We start from the raw sequence: 12,052 nt of genomic DNA, 5'->3' as shown, positions 1-12,052 counted from the left end.
TGGGCACTGCTATATAGGAGACACTACTGTTTGGGCACTGCTATATAGGTGACACTACTGTTTGGGCACTGCTATATAGGTGACACTACTGTTTGGGCACTGCTATATGGGTGACACCACTGTTTGGGCACTGCTATATAGGTGACACTACTGTTTGGGCACTTTTATATAGGTGACACCACTGTTTGGACACTGTTATATAGGTGACACCACTGTTTGGGCACTGCTATATAGGTGACACTACTGTTTGGGCACTGCTATATAGGTGACACCACTGTTTGGGCACTGCTATATAGGTGACACCACTGTTTGGGCACTGCTATATAGGTGACACTACTGTTTGGACACTGCTATATAGGTGACACCACTGTTTGGACACTGCTATATAGGTGACACCACTGTTTTGGCACTGCTATATAGGTGACACTACTGTTTGGGCACTGCTATAGAGGTGACATTGCTGTTTGGGCACTGCTATATAGGTGACACTACTGTCTGGGCACTGATATATAGGTGACACCACTGTTTGGGCACTGCTATATAGGTGACACCACTGTTTGGGCACTTTTATATAGGTGACACCACTGTTTGGACACTGTTATATAGGTGACACCACTGTTTGGGCACTGCTATATAGGTGACACTACTGTTTGGGCACTGCTATATAGGTGACACCACTGTTTGGACACTGCTATATAGGTGACACCACTGTTTTGGCACTGCTATATAGGTGACACTACTGTTTGGGCACTGCTATAGAGGTGACATTGCTGTTTGGGCACTGCTATATAGGTGACACTACTGTCTGGGCACTGATATATAGGTGACACTACTGTTTGGGCTCTGCTATATAGGTGACACCACTGTTTGGGCACTGCTATATGGGTGACACCACTGTTTGGGCACTGCTATATAGGTGACACTACTGTTTGGGCACTGATATATATAGGTGACACCACTGTTTGGGCACTGCTATATAGGTGACACCACTGTTTGGTCGCTGCTATATAGGTGACACCGCTGTTTGGGCTCTGCTATATAGGTGACACCGCTGTTTTGGCACTGCTATATAGGAGACACCACTGTTTGGGCACTGCTGTATAGGAGACACTACTGTTTGGGCACTGCTATATAGGTGACATCGCTGTTTGGGCACTGCTATATAGGTGACACCACTGTTTGGGCACTGCTATATAGGTGACACCACTGTTTGGACACTGCTATATAGGTGACACCACTGTTTGGACACTGCTATATAGGTGACACCACTGTTTGGACACTGCTATATAGGTGACACCACTGTTTGGGCACTGCTATATAGGTGACACCACTGTTTGGACACTGCTATATAGGTGACACCACTGTTTGGACACTGCTATATAGGTGACACCACTGTTTGGGCACTGCTATATAGGTGACACTACTGTTTGGGCACTGCTATATGGGTGACACTACTGTTTGGGCACTGCTATATAGGTGACACTACTGTTTGGGCACTGCTATATAGGTGACACTACTGTTTGGGCACTGCTATATAGGTGACACTACTGTTTGGGCACTGCTATATAGGTGACACTACTGTTTGGGCACTGCTATATAGGTGACACTACTGTTTGGGCACTGATATATAGGTGACACCACTGTTTGGGCACTGCTATATAGGTGACACCACTGTTTGGGCACTGCTATATGGGTGACACCACTGTTTGGGCACTGCTATATAGGTGACACTACTGTTTGGGCACTGATATATAGGTGACACCACTGTTTGGGCACTGCTATATAGGTGACACCACTGTTTGGTCGCTGCTATATAGGTGACACCGCTGTTTGGGCTCTGCTATATAGGTGACACCGCTGTTTTGGCACTGCTATATAGGAGACACCACTGTTTGGGCACTGCTGTATAGGAGACACTACTGTTTGGGCACTGCTATATAGGTGACATCGCTGTTTGGGCACTGCTATATAGGTGACACCACTGTTTGGGCACTGCTATATAGGTGACACCACTGTTTGGACACTGCTATATAGGTGACACCACTGTTTGGACACTGCTATATAGGTGACACCACTGTTTGGACACTGCTATATAGGTGACACCACTGTTTGGGCACTGCTATATAGGTGACACTACTGTTTGGGCACTGCTATATGGGTGACACTACTGTTTGGGCACTGCTATATGGGTGACACTACTGTTTGGGCACTGCTATATAGGTGACACTACTGTTTGGGCACTGCTATATAGGTGACACTACTGTTTGGGCACTGCTATATAGGTGACACTACTGTTTGGGCACTGCTATATAGGTGACACCACTGTTTGGGCACTGCTATATAGGTGACACCACTGTTTGGACACTGCTATATAGGTGACACTACTGTTTGGGCACTGCTATATAGGTGACACTACTGTTTGGGCACTGCTATATAGGTGACACCACTGTTTGGGCACTGCTATATAGGTGACACCACTGTTTGGACACTGCTATATAGGTGACACTACTGTTTGGGCACTGCTATATGGGTGACACTACTGTTTGGGCACTGCTATATGGGTGACACTACTGTTTGGGCACTGCTATATAGGTGACACTACTGTTTGGGCACTGCTATATAGGTGACACTACTGTTTGGGCACTGCTATATAGGTGACACTACTGTTTGGGCACTGCTATATAGGTGACACCACTGTTTGGGCACTGCTATATAGGTGACACCACTGTTTGGGCACTGCTATATAGGTGACACCACTGTTTGGACACTGCTATATGGGTGACACTACTGTTTGGGCACTGCTATATAGGTGACACTACTGTTTGGGCTCTGCTATATAGGTGACACTACTGTTTGGGCACTGCTATATAGGTGACACCACTGTTTGGGCACTGCTATATAGGTGACACCACTGTTTGGACACTGCTATATAGGTGACACTACTGTTTGGGCACTGCTATATAGGTGACACCACAGTTTGGGCACTGCTATATAGGTGACACTACTGTTTGGGCACTGCTATATAGGTGACACTACTGTTTGGGCACTGCTATATAGGTGACACCACTGTTTGGGCACTGCTATATAGGTGACACTACTGTTTGGGCAATGCTATATAGGTGACACTACTGTTTGGGCACTGCTATATAGGTGACACTACTGTTTGGGCACTGCTATATAGGTGACACCACTGTTTGGGCACTGCTATATAGGTGACACTACTCTGTGGGCACTGCTATATAGGTGACACTACTGTTTGGGCACTGCTATATAGGTGACACCACTGTTTGGGCACTGCTATATAGGTGACACTGCTGTTTGGGCACTGCTATATAGGTGACACTACTGTTTGGGCACTGCTATATAGGTGACACTACTGTTTGGGCACTGCTGTATAGGTGACACCACTGTTTGGGCACTGCTATATAGGTGACACTACTGTTTGGGCACTGCTATATGGGTGACACTACTGTTTGGGCACTGCTATATAGGTGACACTACTCTGTGGGCACTGATATATAGGTGACACCGCTGTTTGGGCACTGCTATATAGGTGACACCGCAGTTTGGGCACTGCTATATAGGTGACACCACAGTTTGGGCACTGCTATATAGGTGACACTACTGTTTGGGCACTGCTATATAGGTGACACTACTGTTTGGGCACTGCTGTATAGGAGACACTACTGTTTGGGCACTTCTATATAGGTGACACCACTGTTTGGGCACTGCTATATAGGTGACACTACTGTTTGGGCACTGCTGTATAGGAGACACTACTGTTTGGGCACTGCTATATAGGTGACACTACTCTGTGGGCACTGCTATATAGGTGAGACTACTCTGTGGGCACTGATATATAGGTGACACTACTCTGTGGGCACTGCTATATAGGTGAGACTACTCTGTGGGCACTGATATATAGGTGACACTACTCTGTGGGCACTGCTATATAGGTGACACTACTGTTTGGGCACTGCTATATGGCCACCTTTGTTCTTTGGCCTTCACCATGTGCACATGTAGGAATGATATGGTCCTGGTATCAGATACACATATAGAGAGATAGATGGCGGAGAATCATAGAATGAAGTAGATGAGCCGTTTAGGGGTTTGGGAAAGCTGGGTGACAACTAATATGGCTACCATTACAGAATTCATAGCGGTTGTCACCCAGCTTTCCCAGATTCTACAATGGCAGACTGTGTTGCCCTGCTTTCCCAGAAACAGATAATCAGAAGAAATGTATATTTACCAGGGATTAGGGTTTTAGGAGCAGGGCCCTTTAATAAAAATCCCCCATACTTTATATTGGGAATTCATGAAAAACACTTTGCACCGGTGTCAGAATCGGCGGCGACCGCGGGCGCGTTATCAGCACGATAACCCTGGAATGTGTTTTTGTGCATTTTTTCACAGAGAAGATCAAAGCTGCGGCTCCGGTGGAGATTGTGCCGCCAACGTGTGAATGTTGAGAGTTTTACTTCTTTTTGTGATTGTGCCGGGTATTGTCTGATGGAGAAATAAATGGGCGCACGTCAGAAACGGCTCCAGCCGCCGCATCCCAGCATCAGATGATGTTTGCCTTGGCAACACAAAGACATTCCTACCAGTCTTCTCGCATTCTTCTCTTACCAGAGCAGCAATCTGTGCCATACGACAAACTCAGCTCTGCTATGTCAGTCTCATAAAAAATGGATACACAGTAAATGTGAATATCAGGTAATTAATTAATGAATTACCATGTTAATTGATGAAAAAGGCTCTAACCCATTTGCCACCTATGGTATTGAAATGCTGGAAATTTTTTTATGTAGCAGTGCTGAACATGTCAAATTCGTTTTTGTGCACCATATAGCAAATCAGAGTTATGATAATAGAATAAGTTTTTCCACAGTTCTATGTAAAGCATTAGAAAATATAGAGTGGCATACTGTATGACGAACTCAGCTCTGCTACATCTTTACATAAGGATTTTTTTTTTGCATAATACACAGCCAACTGTGGCTCACAAGGGTAATTTCTGCAGAGCTGTATATGTCATCGAGCTCTTACATTATCATAAGTCAGATAAGCGCGTCTAATTACAAGTTCATTTACTGCCCATGGTTATTACACAATGCTCATTTTTGGTGTAGTGCTGCTGAGTTTGTCCTTCACCTGTTTCATTTCCGATGAAAATGTCCTATTATTGTCCGCATTACGGACAAGGGGCCAGCTGTTCTTCTCCGCAAAACAGGGCCGGACTGGGGATAAAAACCAGCCCTGGAAAAAGTTGCACACCAGCCCCACAGCGTTGCGTCATTATTTACTTGTTTATAATAGGAGAAAGCATTCATTTTAAAACACGTGTGTAAACACGAATATGAACTTTGCCCCACGATAGCTCTTTTGTAGAACCCCCATAAAAACTTACAGTTACTTGACTTGGCCCTTGGGGATCTCGGACACCACTTCACCACTTTGGCCGGGGGCTCGGCGGAGCTGATGTTGTGCTTTAACCTAATGAGAAAGATTTCATAATAAGGATTTGGAGAAGGGGCAGAGGAATAGCAGAGCAGGGAGAGGCTGGTGCTGCTACTAGGGGGTCATACCATGGGGGAGTAATAAAGCCCACCATAATGCCCCCCCCCCCCCCAGTGGAAATAATTCTCCTTATAATGTGCAAAACTTACCCCTTGTAATGACCCCAGTTGAGCTAATGTTCCTATAATGTGCCAATATAAAATACCCCTTCTCAGTGCCCCCGTAGATGACCCCATAGTGCTCCTCTCCCCCTTCCCCCCACAATAATATGTCCCAGTATAAAATGCCCCTATACAGAGCCCCCCATATAAAATACACCTTCTTTTTAGCCTCAGTAGATGCCCCTATAGTGCCCCCCAATCATGTGCCAGTAAGATGTGCCCCCATAGATGCCCCCAATCATGTGCCAATAAGATGCCCCCCAATCATGTGCCAGTAATAAGAGCCCCCCACCATCATGTGCCAGCAGCTAGAGCCCCCCCCATATCATGTTTCAGTAGCCCCCCCTTATGTGCCAGTAGACGCCACTTATCATGTGCCGATAGCCCCCATATCATGTGCCAGTAGCCCCCATATCATGTGCCAGTAGCCCCCATATCATGTGCCAGTAGCCCCCATATCATGTGCCAGTAGCCCCCCCTTCATGTGCCAGTAATAAGAGCCCCCCACCATCATGTGCCAGCAGCTTGAGCCCCCCCATATCATGTTTCAGTAGCCCCCCCTTATGTGCCAGTAGCCGCCACTTATCATGTGCCGATAGCCCCCATATCATGTGCCAGTAGCCGCCACTTATCATGTGCCAGTAGCCCCCATATCATGTGCCAGTAGCCCCCATATCATGTGCCAGTAGCCTCCATATCATGTGCCAGTAGCCCCCATATCATGTGCCAGTAGGCCCCCCCTTATCATCATGATCCAGTATTGTACCTATATAAAAAAAAAAAAAAACACTTATACCTCCAGCGATGCGATGCAAGGCTCTTCCGGCCTGTGTCCCTCGCTATACGGCTCAGGCGGCACGATGACGTCATCGCGCCGCCTGCAACGGCCTCTGATAGGCTGCCAGCACTAGGGTGGCAGCCTATCAGAAGAACAGGAGGGGACACGCCTCTGCCTCCCCTGCCGCAGCATAGACATCTGTATCGCTGTCCTGAGGACAATAATAGGACATGTTCTATTTTTTTGCAGAACGGATATACGGACATACGGAAACGGAATGCACATGGAGTAACTTCAGTTTTTTTTGCAGACCCATTGAAATGAATGGTTCCGCATACGGTCCGGAAAAAAACGGAACAGACACGGAAAGAAAATACGTTTGTGTGCTAAGTCCTAAGGCCTCATGCACACGGCCCGCACACGGCGGGTCGGCAATCCACGGCTGCTGGCCGTGTGCACCCCGCGTCACAGATGCAGACCCATTCACTTGAATGGATCCGCAATTCCGGAGATGCGAAACGGAGTCACGGAACACCGGAAGCACTACGGAGTGCTTCCGTGGTGTTTCTTTCCGTGGTTCTGCACCGCCCAAAAAATGACATGTCATATTTTTTCGCGGTACGGACATACCACAGACACATTCAAGTTGAATGGCTCCGGCCCGCTGCACAGATGTTGCCCGTGCATTGGGGATCGCAAATTGCGGTTCCCAATGCACGGAACGGATGCACGACGTTCGTGTGCAAGAGGCCTTACAGTAATTTCTGATGTAGCAGAAATAAATTTGTCATGCGGATGTCAACTTAGTTTGAATGGAGCAGATATTACCTTCAGCTTCTGTCTGACCCATGACCTGAGCATTTCTGATGTAGCAGAGCTTCGCTTGTCATGCATTAGTTTCCCTGATACACATGACAACTCACTGAGAAAGCCTCTGATACAACATGTCACTTGACATACTCAGCTCTTCTACACCCGTCATATGTGGAATGCATAGCATTGTGTCAGATGACTGGTAATTCTGAATGGAACAAGCTATGATCCATTTTCAGCAGTCACATAAACGATATGCATTTTTGATGTAGCAGAGCTGAATTGGTCATGTGATAACTTACAGCGTTCACATACTGGTGCAAGTTGACCTGCAGTTCTGTGGAAAGCCCCAGCTCTACTACACCTGTCACATAAGGAATGTATACCAATTAGTTAATGTCAGGTAATATATGAATATTAAATATGATTTTATTGAATAAATTATGGCCTATGTTCCATTTTTGCAAATTACACAATTTTCAATGTAGCAGAGCTGAATGTGTCATGCCATGCCTTATACTGTGCATTATTATTGCTCATAATAGAGCAGATTCATTTGCAGTCCTGTGTAAACTGTTAGATAACATCTTGTGCCGTATGACAACCTCAGCTCTGCTATAAAAAGGAAGGCTTTTGATGCGGATTTCCAATCTAGGGTGTGGATTTCCCACTGACAACAATGGGAGGCGGATTTTCAGCAGATTGCACATGGATTCTTGTGTAGAATATGTGCCCATCAGATGCCAACTGATGCTCCTGGGCCCCAATGCAAAATCTGTAACAGGGGCCACACCTACCATGTGCCATTCATAATACGCGTATCTTTCTGTGTGGCAGACAGGCCTTTGGGGGCCCGAGTGCAGCTGCTGCCTCTGCACCCCCTATAGTAGACATTACCAAGAGGGCACACAGGATGGGCCCGGGGCTTACCCCTCCTGTGCTGGCATGATGCTGTGAATGCACTGGACATGTTAGCCTGCAGTGAATTGACACCAGATTTTGCTCTCAGAATTTGCATTTCTCTTTCCTGGAAGTGACAGGTGTTTATAAGCTGAAGATGACGGAGCCTAAAAGTCAGGAGTCGGTGAGAGGAAGCGAGCAGATGTGCAGGGACACAGACTTATCTCCAGTGATTCTTAGGTCAGGAAGCAGGAGGAGATGACAACTTCTGTTCCTTCTGTGTCACGTCTAAAAACAAGGAGAAGACGAGACAAAAAGGAGAGAATGAGAGAGCACAGGGGTCTGCTGACTGTGACCAGAGAGAGAGGAGAAGAGCGAGGGGAGAAGGAAAGGGAAGAGAGAGAAGAGGAAGGGAAGAGACATAAAAAAGCAAAACAGAAAGGGACAAGAAAGAGCAAAAGTAAAGAGAGAAAGAAATAGATGGGAGAGGACAAAGAGAGAGAACAAACAGAATGAAAGGGAATGAGAAGGATAGAAGGAAAAAAACAGTGAAAGAAGAGAAGGAAAAGGAAGGAGAGAGATGAGAAGGAAATTGAAAGGAAGGACAGAGAGAGGGGAAGGAAATGCAAAGAGAAATGAGAGAAAGGGTAAGGAAAAGGAAAGAAGAGAATGAAAAGGAAGAAGAGTGAAATAAGGTAAGGAAAAAGGAAGGGGAGTGAAAGAAGAGGAGGAAAAGGAAGGAGGAGGAGAGAAGGGAAGGAAAAGGAAGGAGAGCAAAGAAAGGGGAAGCAGACAAGGAAGAGAAATAAAGAAAACAGAAAGAGACAAGAGAAACAAAAAGTAAAAAGAGAAAGTTAAGGGATTAAAAGAGAGAGAAGGAAAAGGGGAGAAAGAAATTATAAAACAGGAGAAGAATGGAAAGGAAGAAGCGAGAGAACAAAGAGAATGGAAGGGATTGAGAGTAAGAAAGGCAAGAGGGAAAAGAATACTGCAAAATAAGAGAAGTAAAAGGAAGAAGAAAGATGAGGAGGAAAATGAAAGGAAGGATAAAGAGAAGAAAAAAAAGAGAGGGATAGAGGGAAAGGTAAGAGAAAGATGAAGGAAGAGGAGGAAACGTCAGGAAAGTGAAAAATTGAAGAGAAAGGAAGGAGAGTGAAACAAGTGATAAGTAAACTGATAGGAAGGAGATGGAAAATACAATGGAAAAAAGGAGGTGACATCAAGGACAAAGAAATAAAAAGCACTAAGGAGCGCTTCCGAGGGCTTCGGCTCCGTGCCTCCGCTCCTCACCGCTCCGTGCCTCCGCTCCTCACCGCTCCGTGCCTCCGCTCCGGCCCTCCGCTCCTCACCGCTCCGTGCCTCCGCTCCGGCCCTCCGCTCCTCACCGCTCCGTGCCTTCGCTCCTCACCGCTCCGGCCCTCCGCTCCGTGCCTCCGCTCCTCACCGCTCCGGCCCTCCGCTCCGTCCCTCCGCTCCTCACCGCTCCGTGCCTCCGCTCCTCACCGCTCCGTGCCTCCGCTCCTCACTGCTCCGGCCCTCCGCTCCGTGCCTCCTCTCCTCACCGCTCCGTGCCTCCTCTCCTCACCGCTCCGTGCCTCCGCTCCTCACCGCTCCGTGCCTCCGCTCCTCACCGCTCCGGTCCTCCGCTCCTCACCGCTCCGCTCCTCACCGCTACGGTCCTCCGCTCCTCACCGCTCCGTGCCTCCGCTCCTCACCGCTCCGTGCCTCCGCTCCTCACCGCTCCGGCCCTCCGCTCCGTGCCTCCTCTCCTCACCGCTCTGTGCCTCCGCTCCTCACCGCTCCTTGCCTCCGCTCCTCACCGCTCCGTGCCTCCGCTCCTCACCGCTCCGTGCCCCCGCTCCTCACCGCTCCGTGCCCCCGCTCCTCACCGCTCCGTGCCTCCTCTCCTCACCGCTCCGTGCCTCCGCTCCTCACCGCTCCGTGCCTCCTCTCCTCACCGCTCCGTGCCTCCGCTCCTCACCGCTCGGTGCCTCCGCTCCTCACCGCTCGGTGCCTCCGCTCCGTAGCTTGCGGACCCATTCAAGTGAATGAGTCCGCGCCTGTGATACGGAGCACACACGGCCGGTGCCCATTTATTGCAGACCTGCTGTTTGCGGGCAATGGCTGCACACATTCGTGTGACTGATCCCTGAGAAGAGGACAGAAGGAAACATCATGGAAGAAAAAGACAGACTGAAGTGACAATAATAAAGGGAAGGACGTGAGGATAAGAAAGGAAGGGCAGTAGGAGATGTCATCTCTGTATCATCTCTCTGTCATCTCTGTATCATCTCTGTCATCTCTCTGTCATCTATCATCTCTCTATTATCTCTGTCATCTCTGTAATCTCTCTATCATCTATCATCTCTATTATCTCTGTAATCTCTCTATCATCTATCATCTCTCTATTATCTTTGTAATCTCTCTATCATCTCTCTGTCACCTCTCTGTCATCTATCATCTCTCTATTATCTCTGTCATCTCTTTATCATCTCTCTATCATCTCTCTGGCATATCTCTCTCATCCATCTCTCTCTGTCATCTCTCTGGCATCTGTCTTTCATCTTTCTGTCATCTCTCTGTTATCTTTCTATCATCTATCTGGCATCTCTGTATCATATCTCTCTCATCTTTCTGTCATCTCTCTTTTATTTCTCTGGCATCTCTCTCATCTTTCTGGCATCTCTCCATCATCTCTCTACCATCCCTCTGTCATCTCTCTACCATCCCTCTGTCATATCTGTCTCTCATCTTTCTGTCATCTCTCTATCATCCATCTCTCTATCATCCATCTCTCTATCATCTCTCTATCATCCATCTCTCTATCATCTCTCTCTCATCTCTTTCCTGTGTATTTGGATATAAGCACACTGGGGCGCTGCATTGACGATAAAACAGCGCATTTCTGGTCCTGTATGGCTGCAGGGTCTAATAGGCTGCCGGCTGCAGTGTATTGTCAGCGATCAGTGTGTCAGACGTTCCCAGCGGGACTGAAAAATAAATACATTTAAAAACACAAAAAAAACTTTCTATGTAAATTAAAATAAAAAGAGACATAATTATATAAAAATAACAAATAACAATGGCAGAACTGCTGTCCTGCTGAACTACAGAATAAGGCTGCATTCACACGGCCATAGTGTTTTGCGTCCGTATCTTTTGCAGTCCCATTGAAAAGAATCAGCCCTAAAAAGCAATCAAAAAGTGATGGAAAAATATAAATATTTGCTCTGGTTTTGGCCTGGTTGATAAGAAATGAAATTTTTATTTTATTTATGTGCATTTTTTTTTCTTGGGGGAGTAAAGGCGCCTGTTCCCTGCTCATCCTGGCGCCTGCTCCCCTCTGCTTGCTCTCGCCTCCCCTGTCCCGTGCTGACCTTGCCCTCACGACCCGTCCTGCGAATACGAAAATAGATTTTGCAATGTGAGAGCAACGGAGGAGCATGTCACTGTTCATTATAATAAAACCATGGCGGCTGCGGGGTTATCATGTCATGTGAGAGACGCCCACTGGCAGCGTGGGGTTAAATATAGCCTGGCCACTCATACACTGTGTCCAGGCGCTGAGGGGGCCTGCTAAAACGCCAAGATCCTCATGCTACACCCCTGAATTACAGGAGAGCAGACCCTATGGCAAAACAGACCATACCGCCATACAGCTACATCATAGGGTGCTGCACGATGAGTGATCCGAAATTATAAACGCTTCCCGTAAGTTATATGTTCCCATAACTCATCCCCCCATTGGGCTATGTCCGAAAACAGAAGTCCCACAGCAGGGAATGGGGATGACACTCCTCCATCCACCGCTATAAGACTTCTGAAGTCCCAATGGCAGTGAAGAAAACCGCGCATGCGCAGTCTAGTTCCTGAG

This window comes from Bufo bufo, chromosome 5, assembly GCF_905171765.1.
Source record: "Bufo bufo chromosome 5, aBufBuf1.1, whole genome shotgun sequence".
Lineage (NCBI taxonomy): Eukaryota > Metazoa > Chordata > Amphibia > Anura > Bufonidae > Bufo > Bufo bufo.
This window is presented reverse-complemented; position numbering follows the sequence as displayed.